The sequence below is a fragment of the Mus caroli genome, unplaced genomic scaffold, assembly GCF_978045245.1.
Source record: "Mus caroli unplaced genomic scaffold, Mus_caroli_1 scaffold_14, whole genome shotgun sequence".
In the NCBI taxonomy this organism is placed as follows: domain Eukaryota; kingdom Metazoa; phylum Chordata; class Mammalia; order Rodentia; family Muridae; genus Mus; species Mus caroli.
In genome coordinates, this window is record NW_028227269.1 from 95,599,636 (window position 1) to 95,611,801 (window position 12,166).

The window sequence follows — 12,166 nt, forward strand, 5'->3', positions numbered from 1 at the left end:
ACAATGCTTTGTCTGCAGGCATAGAATTCAGAAGGACCAATTAAAGTGGCTCTATTAAAAGGGGGGTGTGAGAAAAACAACCATTAGAGTGGATGGGGCACAACAGGGGTGAGAGCAAGATAAGAAAGGTAAACTCGAGAGTAATCAGGTTGCATCATGTACATGTATGAAGCTGGAAAAGAACAAATGGAATCAGCTTTTACAACCCCCCAAACAGAAAACAAATGAGTCCAGAGATATGCCACAGTTGTTAAAAGCACTTGATGCTCTAGACGAGGAACTAGGTTCACTTCCCATCACCCACACCAGGAGACTCACAACCACTGACATCCTCTTCTGGCCTCTGAGGGCACCAGCACACAACATGGGCACACATACCCCCATACAAATAAAATAAAAACTTCCAAAACCGTATCAAGGAATTGGAATGCAAATGGTCAAATAAATCTATAAAAACGTCAGAAACAAAAAGAATGGCAGTGGATACATGGAAACTAAAATTTAAAACTGTCATATAATTTAAGTTCCTTTTCCAGTGACCTGGGCCAATTTTTTTTCTCTATCGTTTCAAATGCAGAATAAAAATTCTCTCAAGAAATACGCTATGAAATTGACATAGCTCCAATTCAGAACAGCTATTCTCAATAGGACATGGATTTTCTAAGGCGAGCTCCCCATGGAAATTACATTGCAACAAATATAAAGAGCGCTAAGAGGTAGCATAATTTTCATTATGCTAAGACCATATTCATTTTTGCTTCTCTGCAGGTTTGTAGCTTGAAATGAAGTCCTCGGTTACTTACTGCAAGGAATCCCTCAAGCATCCTTTATGAGATCATACACTATGAAGCAGGTCCCCTCTAAACTCGCACAGAGAAAACACAGCTACAAAGGGGCCATGAGAAATAGATAAGAATAAAATCAATGCAGATCTCAGTGCAAGCTGTATGTTCTGCAGAGAGAATTAGAAACCTGTTGGAATACTGGTTCATGCTGCCTGTCTGTGCAGCACATTTAATTATTCATTTTATTCACCTGACTGACCACTTAAAAACCATGTAGTCAGTGCTTCAGCAATAATTTCATTTCTAAGTGTTCTGCCTAGTTATTTTTCTGTGTGTGCACACTATTAATTAATGACGATGGAGAAGTCCATAAATTTTAGTGTTCGGTCTCAGTGGAGCTTGAATCCATTACTCATGAAAGCCAGCATCTACAGCCACTAAGTAGGCACAAAGAGATAAGTATTGATTTTGGTTTTGAGTTTTAATTTTTTTCTTCATTGAATCTAAATGAATAGCTTGCATTTGAACAGCCTTCACAGTACCAGACAGTACAACACAGTACACCTGTGAAGTGGGCACAGACTACTCACACATTTAAGAGGATTCGTGTGTGCCATGGGTGGAGAATGAAAAACTATGTAAGACCCATTAAAAACTCAGCCAAGTCTTCTCTGAGCATTAGTGTCATACTAAATTGAGACAAAGGACATATTGGCCTCCCATCTTCTAACCCCAAGTCCCTAATAAAACTTCTAAAATGATTACATTCAGTTGATTCAGCTTCCTTGAAGACCACTGAGATGACATCGATAATATAGTAGAAAGTAGCCTTATGGAGTGTAGGAAAATCCGGAGCTAGCATAGGACTGTGCTTCACTGAAGCAAACTACGCTATATAACAAGGTGGTATTTGATGAGTCAGGGTTACATTTGTTTACTAAAGAGGCTGAAATGCAGGCTACCAACTCTGATAGTTTATGGTTTTCAACATGATGGGACCCTTGCAGATTTGTAAACTTGGAGTCAAATATCTTGACTTGTATGCAGTAGATAATATAAGTTAGGTTAATGGATGGTGTGAACAACTATCATAAATGTGTGTGCCGCCCTTCCTTTTGGCTGGGGTCCTAGCCTGGATAAAAGGGGAAAAGCCAGCTGCACGTCAGCACTCATTTCACTGTTTGCTGACTGTGGATGCAAGATGCCCAGCAGGCTTGCCTCTGCTGCATGCCTTCGCTGTCACAAGCTGAGTACATTTCCCCAATGTGTAAGCCAGAATGAATTCTTTCTTCCTTAAATCACTTCATATGTGGTATTTTATCACAGTTACCAAGCAAAACAGTGAATACAACTATCTGTCTGGATCAGCGTTTATATAGCAGACCTGAAGACATAGTCTGGACAGTGAAGTCTTGTCATGCAAGCCTAAGAATGAACAGCAGTTCAATTCCAAGAACCACATTTTAAAAAAAAATCCAGTCAAGGTAGTGAGTATTCATCATCCCTTCATCAGGAGGCAGAATTGGGGAGACCCCAGGTCTCACTGGCCCGGCAACCTAGCCCCATTGAATGAGCCCCAGGCCAACGGGAGACACAGGTTCAACAAAACTGGTGGGGGACAGCACTCAAAGTTTCCCTCTGTCTTCCACATACAAGTACACATGAAACTTCATCAACATCCACATCCACATACATGAACACAGACACATAGATACAAAGAACCATACAAATTAGTTACAAGAAAATTATCCTAAAACTTTTGAGATATGATACAGATCTTACCAACCATGAATTCAGAGTATGAGATACAAATAATTATGTTTTAAAGAGAAATGGGCTTTAGAGATGGTTCTGTAGGTAAAATGATTTCCATACATTTATCACAACTGTAGTTCTGTCCCGAGCTGCCATTAAAAAAACCAGGTAGGTATGGTGCTCTACCTGTAATTCCAGTATTCAGAGGCTAAGATGAAGATAGGTGATCAGGAATTAAGGTTAGCTTGACTATCAGTATTGACAAACTGTGGGCACCCTCAAAAGACCCCAATTCAATGAATAAGGTGGAAACTTAGAGAGAAAGGCACCCAAGGTCAACTGTAGGGCTTCTACATGTACATGCCACACACATATACCCATGCCCACACAACTCAACATGAATACACATACATGTACATACCTTATACACATACACAGACAAAATGAAAGTATACAAAGAAAACAATCTCATTATAATAATAGGGAGTCTATAGAAAATACCAGTAATCATATATATATATATATATGTACACGCACACATATGTATATGTATATATACACACATATATACATATACATATTATACGTACATATATACATATGTATATGCATATGTATATGTATATATTTATATGTGTGGGTGACATATATACATGTATACATGTATACATGTATACATATATACATATATACATGTATACATATATTCTTATAGACTTTCAATATGCTCGTGAGGTAAGTGGTTACTAAAAGCTAATGGCTTTAAACCTCATAGGAGGAATTACATCAGATATTATGATATTATGATTACTATCTCTCGACCATAGATGAAGACATGGGTGTGAAATTTTTACAGTCATAGATAAAAGTCACACTAATGTCCCCTACCTTGGATAGGGGCACCTAAGATTAATCCTGACTATCTCCTGCCATTTAGAACACCTCTTCTTAAAAGAGTCCAACACTTTCATATTCTCTACAAATCTATAAGGCAGGAAAATATTGAACCTAAGGATAATTGTGAAGCTAATTAGCTATGTCACCTTGAGTGAGTGCTTTACCACCCAGAACAAAATTAGAATCACATGGGATGTTGTTTGAGATTTGTTTGCCAGTTTGTTTAATTCCAAAACAGTTTCTAAGACCCCACTTGAGACTCCCTGATGCAGTCTCTCTGGGAGTTATTTCTGAGAAATCTGCATTTGTCAAAGCTTCCCGGGAGAGTAAAACCTGGGGAGTGGTTGAGAGTCACTGAAGTTTGGTTCACACAGAGATCTGCTACAGAGCTCATAAACTACTTGCAAATAAATCTAGTTCCTCTTGTTCTTGCCTAACCATATTCTTAATTCTCCATCTGTAAAATAAAGGTGTTCTAGCCATATGTGACCCCAATAAGATTTCTGTAAAAGTATGGTTATTTCTTTTTCTTAAATAAAAGTTAAGAAACTTATTCTTGAGACCACTGTAACTCCCTAACTCCTTCCATGTCTACCTCCCAAATTCATAAACTGTATTAAAATTATTGTTGCTAAATGTGTTTATATTTACACAAACAAATACATATAATATATACATACTACATATATAAGCATATATATATATATATATTGTATAAAATCTACTGAATCTATTTACTTTTGCTTGTATGTACATGTGTCCAAGACTGACTACTTAAGGCTGGACAACCTATATGAGAGGTCATCCCTGGAAGAAAATGACATCCCCTCTCGCAGCAGGCATGGACCTCCTATAGCTTTTCATTTAGGGTTGGAATCATGTGCAATTTCCCCACTACCCTGGCAGACCAATGGATGCTGTCATTGTGCTATCTTGTTTAGTGAACTATACTGTTGAGAGTTCTTGGCTGAAGTCCTGTCATGTCTAGGCAACACTAACAGCAGGCACTCTGAATCTCTTGCTCTTACAATCTTTCTGCTCCCTCTTCTGCAGTTTTTCCTGTGCTTTATGCAAGGGAACTCTGTTGCAGATGTATCAGCTCAATGTGCGTGCCCTATAACCAGTCTCTGCATTTTGAGTAGTTATAGATTTCTGTCAGTCTCCACCAGTGGAGCGCAGGTGCTTTTTGATGAGAAGTGAGAGGTACACTTATCTGTGGGTTAATCATATGTAAGGTAAAATTAAAAAATTGTTTTGGCTTAGGAAAATGACAAATATTAGGTTCTTTTATAAGGTCTGTGACCTCTCGAGCCATGGACTTGGTTTATAGTACTAGATATGAATTCACCTCTTGTTGAGTGGGCCTTAAGTCCAATTAGAAAGATGTTGGTTACCAACAAGACTTGTATGCCACCATTATACCCTTGCGGATATCTTGCTGGTCCATTGTGGTTCACACACTTTTCTGCTGGGTACAAATACAATTGCTCCTCTTCCTTGGCAAATTGATACCACATTCCCACAATAAGAGAGGCAGTTTTAAGAGTAGAATGTTTTATGTCAGATATACTTTTATTTCTCCAAATCCTACGTCCAAAATGTATGGTATCTTCAGCAATAAGGAAATTACTTTAATATTCTTGGAGGCAAGCAAGGGAAATAGCAATAGCCTGTTTTTGGAGTCACTTCTACTTCCCTGACCAACAATGTGAGCAGATAAATATTCATGCCACTGCAATATTTGTTAGGCTATGGTTCTTGGGGGAGTTATTGTCCATGGATTTTTCAAAGGTTTTTAGAGTTATTCATCCCTCTTTCCCACCACCTCTTCAGTTACAGTTCCCCTTTGTAGCTCCTGCGTTCTGCTAGTGCACTGTCTAGAGCTAGCTCCTGTTCTTACTTTCCTGATATTTTGCAGTTACTCTACGTTATATACTCAAATCTAAAGATTCAGAGGTAGGAACCACAAATAAGAGAGAACATATAGTGCGTGTCTTATTTGATTTAAGTAACCTCACTCAGTATATTGCTTTCACTTCCATAGATTAATGGCAAATTTCATGGTTTCATTTTCTTTTACAAGTTAATAGAAAAAATATATATGCATACATAATTTTCATTATCTATTATCAACAAACTTCTTGAAAGAGCACAAAGACTAGAACGTTTTTCTGGGTATTGAGGAATATAACAGACATCCTTAAAGAATAATTCTACTACCAGTAAATAGAGCTTTAAGAAAACAAAGAATGGATGTGTGCTTGGTACTGTATTAGCTCCTTTTTAATGACTGTAACAAATTATCAGTGGAAGGAAGGGAAACAATAAAAAGAAAATATTGTTCACTTTGTTTACAATTTTTGAGAGTCATGGGTACTCATGACTGAAGTAGATATGAAAGAATAAGATCATTTTGTTTGAGAAGATGCAAAATAATAAAATCATTTTGCCTGAGCGGTAAGGGGTTAGTAAGGCTTACTTTTGTTACAGTTTAGTCTCAAAGCTAATTCAGTGCCCCAAGATATTTTCCATTCTGGTTAATTTGCACTAGAAACAAAATGTTTACGTTGTAGAACAATCTTTTCCTCTGAAACCACTATACTGGTTTTGATGTTTTTATTAACTTTTACTTCTTTATAGTAGATATTTTTGGTGTATGCATAAGTAGCAATTGGTCATATTAATATGTACCTTTACTACAGTAAGAAGTAAATTTTAAACTTTTTCTTTTTTTGAAAATATGTTTAAACTATATTATGAGACCATAGTCAATATACTTCCATTAAATTAAAATGTTTCACTCCCCCAATGTGGTACAAAATATGTATAGTTTTCTATCTACTATGTTAGTATGCCTTTCCTTGGCATGTTGATAGAATACAGGAGCAATAACAAAAACACAGAAATAGGAGCAAAAAAAAAAAAAAAAACAGAGTGAAAACTATGATTGACAAAATCGGACACATGGCTGAGTTAAGGGCAGCATTAACAAATACCTAGGGCAATCTTGTAGGTGCTTCTGTGATGCAGACTGACACCCCACTGACTATAGAATGGAGCACATAAACCCATCGTTTCAAGAAAAGCTCAAAACGTGAAAATCACTAAGTTGGTGTTGGGAAAAGGTATCACAGCTCCCACAAGAGCATTTTCAGCCCAGAGGGATGACTTGTAGCGACAAAGAAACAGCCCTTCATCTGCAAAGACAGGAGGAGAGGAGACAGCTTTAGCAGCATCTGAAGTGTTCTTTCTACTGATATTAAGTTTACCATGACCTGAAGATACAGAGAAATGACAGGAATGTTTTAAAATATACAAAGATTGTTCTACCTAGAGAAAGTGAGTGTGTGTGTGTGTGTTGGGTTTTTTTTCCACTCATCTAACACATATTCTCTGCTAAAAGGCTAGAGATCTGAGAGAGTTCAACAGCTATACAAACCTGAAACTTCACAGGCATGATCTTGTAAGATGGTCTGAGAATAGCCCCATATTCCCATTCTAAGTGTATACCTCTAATCAGATGTGCACCGAAAGCAAGAACCAGGAGAGTTAAGTAACTGGTGTTCAGAATGGGCACATTTCCATTCTCACATTTCCACCAGGACCCATGAGCATGAGTGCACTTTCATTTCAAAACCAGAGGAGGTATTTGATTCCAGTTCACTCTCCCCTGACATTCTAAATGAGAAACTGAAATGAACGCCTATATAATTTTTACCATTCTAGAAATCATAGCTTTGGGCAGCAAAAATTTTTTTTGTCATTTTCTTATTAATAACAATTTCTGAGGTAAACCATCCTATGATATTTTTAACAGGTCAATGGCCAGAGTAATAGAGAAATTTCAATATATCCATTTCATTTTGCATTTGGAATGGAGGAGCTGAATGCCGTTCTTGCAATTCAAATTTTTAACAGAGTCTACTGATATGCAAAGTTTTCATTTAAATGTTCCCCTTTCTCAGGCAAAAATATATTTTAATGATTTGATTCCATTTACTTCTAATTATAATTTTATGACCTAGGGTTATGTCCAATAAACTTTTAAACTTTTTTTCTTACATTCAATATAGAAAAATTTGTTATAGATTATACAATATTGTGAGTGTAAATATGCCCACTTACTTATAAAGCCTCATAGACTTGGAAGAGAAGATACACACATGAGTTTCAATCTTACATGTATTCTACTAAGAAAACTAGGCAAGATCTTGATGGGTGAAGTTAACTATGTCTGCTGTAAACCTTTGGCTAATACAAATTGATAGTTGCCAATTAGATCTCTTTGCCTGACAGTAAAATAAAAAGTAATATAAAATTGGTTTCAATTAGAAATCAAATTGGAAACATAAAAGGAAATTCCTCTTAATAAAGTCAAAGTAAATTCTTGTCCCATTCTCTTCAAAGACTAATTTGGTTAGAGTGGAAAGGAACAAAGGAAAAATTTGAAAGCAGGGCAAGATGACTTGCATTGTAGAAAAGAAATAAGAGAAAAATATCCACATGTACCGTATCTTAACGAGTAACAGGCTAGTAATTTTTAGGTAACTCTAATAAAGTTAGTAATACTCTCAGCCATGTGTGAAATCAATACTCATCACAGCTCCTGACTTGTGGATCATAGCTAAGCTATGGAATCACCTCATATCTTCCAGGAATGGATGTTTATAGTAAGTCTGGACAACCATCTTTTCCCTGGGTTCTATTTGATCCATTGACAAAGAGAATCTCTCTTACTAGAGATCTGGGCACCAAAAGAGATGAAGTCTTAAGTTTTCTGAGGTTACTTGGGCAGATTAGAGTGTCTTCAAATATATGCATGTAAAACAAGGTGGGCAAAGAAACACTTCCAAAGATGCTGGTAAGGTAGTTTAACTTGGCTACCCAAAAAATGAATTCATTATTATTTTGCTAACTTTGATTTGGTAATTGACAGTAAAGTCTAAATTTAGTCTGAGCTGTTACCATCAGTTAATGCTTCAGTCATGAATTTCTTTGCCTTTAGAACAAGAAATACGTTCCTGCTGTCTATAAACTATCCTGTCATGTATTTTATAGTAACCCAAGTAGATTGAAACAGAAGTATGTAAACAATAAGTTGAGGTGTTGTCTTAACAATATTTTTTAAGTGAGGATAAGTTTTAAAACTGGGTAATGGGGGTAGATATAAGATAGAACTGGATAGTGATAGTGTAATAAAGGTGGGAAGACTTTTAGGGTTCATGCTGGGCAAAACCTACATTGTGGTAAACAGGCTGTCTCTTTATGAGAGCCTAGAACAATATACGAACTCTCTTAAGCAGGACCCTAGCAATTCATCTTTCTGATATTTGTTTATAAGGCAGAACTGCCAGCGTTAAACAGGAACTAACCTATTTCCTAACTGAACTGGCATGAAGGAAACGTTTGAGACCTAGGCTCTTTCCTAATCTTGGTTTAACTAAGGTTTGACACAAAGAATGGGCCTGTGTCCTGCAAAAGCATGAAAGATGGAATTCCTAATTAAAGGTCCTAATCTTTTCATTAACCGATAAGCTAATTTTCATCAGTACTAACAATGAATGAACAGGCTCTGGAGGCGATAAAGTTGGCCATTATTACTTCTCTGTGATATGATCTGGTGCAAGGGATGGAGGGGTAGACAGAAACCAAACCAAAGGGGAGAGAAATAACCTAAATTGTTTACTTTTCGATAAATGTCAGAATATGCAAATCATAAAAGGTAGTTATGAAAAGATTAAGTAAATAAGGAATTATAAAATAAAAACAAAGCAAAACAAAACAAAACAAAAAAAACAAGAAACATAATTTACATTGAACATTTTCCATGATCCCCCTCTACAAGTGGTCAAGTGTCAATAAAACATTTAAAGAATAGATGGCTGCTTTCATATTTGTCTGTTCTGGCCGAATCAGTGGAGGTTCTGCCTATGTTTAGTGTCTGATTACTGTATCTCATTTGTCTCAAATATAAAAATAAACAGCCTTTCTGAACTTCTGGTTAAAAAAAACATCTACTTACTTCTCTATTGCTTTTATTCAGTTGGAGTGAAGTGGGAGGCTCCAAACAGCCTTTCTAGTATCAGCAGTGGAAAAAAAAATTGCAAAACTACCTTCACCAAAAGGCTAAGTGAACCAGAGGATCTTGAGAGCCCTGCTTCTTTAGGCTCTTATTTCATTTCATCAGATAATGATGTAATTTTAATAGTTTCTTTTTGCATTTCTCCTTTTTATTAAAAAAATATACAATTTATACTCAGTAGAAATCCAAACAGTAGAAACAGGTACACAAAGAAATCCACGCATCCACGTTCCAGTCCCGTGCCTAGAAGTTTTATGTATCATTCTAGAAATGTTCTGTTCATGTATAAATATATTTATCATTAATTAGAGGGGAAAAAAAGACATGGAACTCTACTATATTGCTTCACAGCATGCTTTAAAAGCAACCATCTCATGGATATATTTCACCATGCATTCATCCAGACTTATCAGGACACTCTAATTAAAGGGTTGCCTGCCTGTAGGTGGAAGCTTGGATTGCTCTCCAGTATCTCACACAAGGCGGTAAGCAGTAAGAAAATGTTTTCCATGTAAATGGGAGTACAGTCCTACGGATCAGAAATGCTGCAGGCAGAGTCTCATGATGAGCTCAGACTTGCAAGCAGTATGGCAGGGTTGGCGGTGGAATCGAGCTTGCAGTATTCACTGGTTTGAGGCTCAAGGCCCTTGCTGTGGCAGTAACAGTCTTCAACTCAGAACCTAACGCTGTCTCATGAGCAACTGCAAATCACTCCCAGGAGTTAGGATTGTACAGAGACAGGCCACTCAGCTCATGTCAGGAAACCATTAAATACCTCAGTAAGTATCTTCAGTGCAACCCATCATATTCATTTAATAGCACTAGAATCCTTCAAAATAGTCCTGCAGAGCATGGCCCATCCATCCACGATTGTAACTAGACATTTGCCGCATCCTCTGAGGTTCCAGACTCTACTCAATCCCCAAACCCCAAATCTGAACTATTCCAAAATCTAAAATTTTGAACATCATGTTGGATTAGAGCGGCTCACACTGACTTTTATTGTTTAACTCCATCAGCTGAAAGAACCCTTTTAAAGGAAGGTGAGCATTCCTGTGTGCTGACTTAAGACTGCGTTACTGTTTGATTCTTTGATTAAAAATAGGAGCAGCCGATCAGAATTTGGGCTTTTATTGCTAAAGCCTTCTCTTTCACATCCACATCATGATGACAGGCTTTCATTTTCTGGGCACATTCTTCTCCGTATAACAGAAAAATAATAATAATAATAACCGTTTAGTAAAAGGAAGCTGATTAGCTAACCAGCCTTCCACTTTGAGGCAATTGTTTCTATTCTGAAACTGTGTAAGAGCCCGAAGAAGACTCTCATTTGCTACTTGGCCGTCATAAAAGGAAAGGAATGAAGACTCTACTTGGACACTCAGTAGTCCTTCTGGCGTGGCTGGATTCTCAGACGAATTCAAAAGCAGCTTCCAACCCTGAACCGTGGTGCTTCCATTTCCCATAAGCAGCAGGTGGAACAGGCCAGCGATGGAGCTTCTGAGCGGGCGTTGATAGTCACTGGTGACCGTCATGTTTGTCAGCAGCCTCAGTCCAGCCAGCTGCACTGCAGAGTTCAAGACATCAGCAAAGAGGTTCTCACAGAATAAGGAACGTATATCTTTATCTTAGTTTGATTTTCAACATTCACACTCAGGTTATTTAGTGCATTCAAAGCTTTCTCTTTAATACTTTGGTTCAGGGAGCTGATTTTGTTTCCAACAATTAGGATACCCCCCAAATCACGAATAATGGCCTCGTAGTAGAAAAGGCTGCATTATTTCCCAAGGTGACCAAGGCTTTTTCAGTAATTATAGGATCGTCGGTTGACTCCAGCAGGTACAGAAGTTTCTCAAGCTGTCCCACATTTAAGATATCATCATAGGAGTCATCGGTTAGGTCTTCTGAGGACTGCTAAGGGAACAATCGGCCTATGCTTCGGTGCAGTCCCCGAGTCAGCCGGTAGATACAGTAGCAGGCGCTGTGCCCAGGACCAGCCCTGTCGCCACCCAGCCCATGTCCCGTGTCCCACCCATGCCCCTGCCACGGAGCTGCAGGCAGGGAGCTGGGAAGCCTGGGCCACACGCAGGTGCAGCTCAGCCAGAACCAGCCCAGAGAAAAGGACATTTTAATAGTTTTATTTCTTAATATTACTAGTTTTTAGAGATGAGACAAGTATAAATGGTTTATAGGCTAAAATAAGTCATTTTGTAAAAATTCTGCCACCCCCCCCCATTGGTGTACAGAATCAGGAGTGATAATGAAATATTCACTCAAAATGATCCAGATGAATTCTAGCGTCCACTCGACAAATCTAGACTGGATTTATAAGCAAGTGAATTGTGGAATAGCCCTGATATAAGTAACTCCTTGAGACAATTTAAACTAGTGCAGAGGCAGTAGGTTGGGTGCATAAACTTTATATGCCCCAGTACAGGGGAATGCCAAGGCCAAGAAGCGGGAGTGGGTGGGTAGGGGAGTAGGGCCGGGGGAGGGTATAGGGAACTTTCGGGATAGCATTTGAAATGTATATAAAGAAAATATCTAATTAAAAAAGAAAAGAAAACAAGAGAAAAATAAAAGTTAACCAAATAGTTTCCAAAACAAAGTTCTAATCTCAGCCCATTAACCCTTATTCTTTCTTTCT

At 37.8% G+C, this 12,166-nt stretch overlaps 1 pseudogene; it reads right to left on the bottom strand.

The window, feature by feature from the left end:
- Positions 1–10,614: 10,614 nt before the first annotated feature.
- Positions 10,615–11,555, bottom strand: LOC110306576 (armadillo repeat-containing protein 10 pseudogene; annotated as a pseudogene).
- Positions 11,556–12,166: the final 611 nt, after the last annotated feature.